Below are 494 nucleotides of genomic sequence, written 5' to 3'. Positions count from 1 at the left end.
CACTAGTTTAGCATTTCTAATTTAAATACTGCAAAACAATTTTTTTTATAACATTTTAATCCTCCAATAAATGGACCAAGAAAAATTCCTTAAATGTATCACGAAAAAATTCAACCTGAACACCAGAAATAATTCGTAACTAAAAATGTGTTAAACGGTTATTTTCGTACTTATTCATATTTGGTGTTAAGTGGCTTATAAAACATAATTTTAGGGAGGACATGATTTTCGTGAAATTCTGTCATAGTAAGCGGTAAGTATATGTCCACACTCAGCTCGCTTAAAAAGCACTGCGCGAGATGCATCTTTAGACAACCGAAGTAGGGCTTAATATCAATGCAGGGAAGACAGAACTGGTACTGGTTGATTTTTCCGACAGGGTATGCTACGGGTCATACGGATTGACTACTTGATCCCATTTCTGCACTTTGGGACGAACTTCGCCACTAAAGAGGTCGAAGGCTGACGTGAGGACATGAGGAGTAGGCTACCGG

General features: G+C 37.9%; 1 protein-coding gene across 3 annotated transcripts in view; it reads left to right on the top strand.

Moving 5' to 3' along the window:
• Positions 1-494, top strand: part of LOC118743173 (protein quiver) — a 47,824-nt gene that overhangs the window by 37,272 nt on the left and 10,058 nt on the right. The gene's annotated exons all lie outside the window — the stretch shown is intronic.

The sequence above is a fragment of the Rhagoletis pomonella genome, unplaced genomic scaffold, assembly GCF_013731165.1.
Source record: "Rhagoletis pomonella isolate Grant_MI unplaced genomic scaffold, Rhpom_1.0 Rhpom_scaffold_00007, whole genome shotgun sequence".
NCBI classification, from domain to species: Eukaryota; Metazoa; Arthropoda; class Insecta; order Diptera; family Tephritidae; genus Rhagoletis; species Rhagoletis pomonella.
This window is presented reverse-complemented; position numbering and strand designations above follow the sequence as displayed.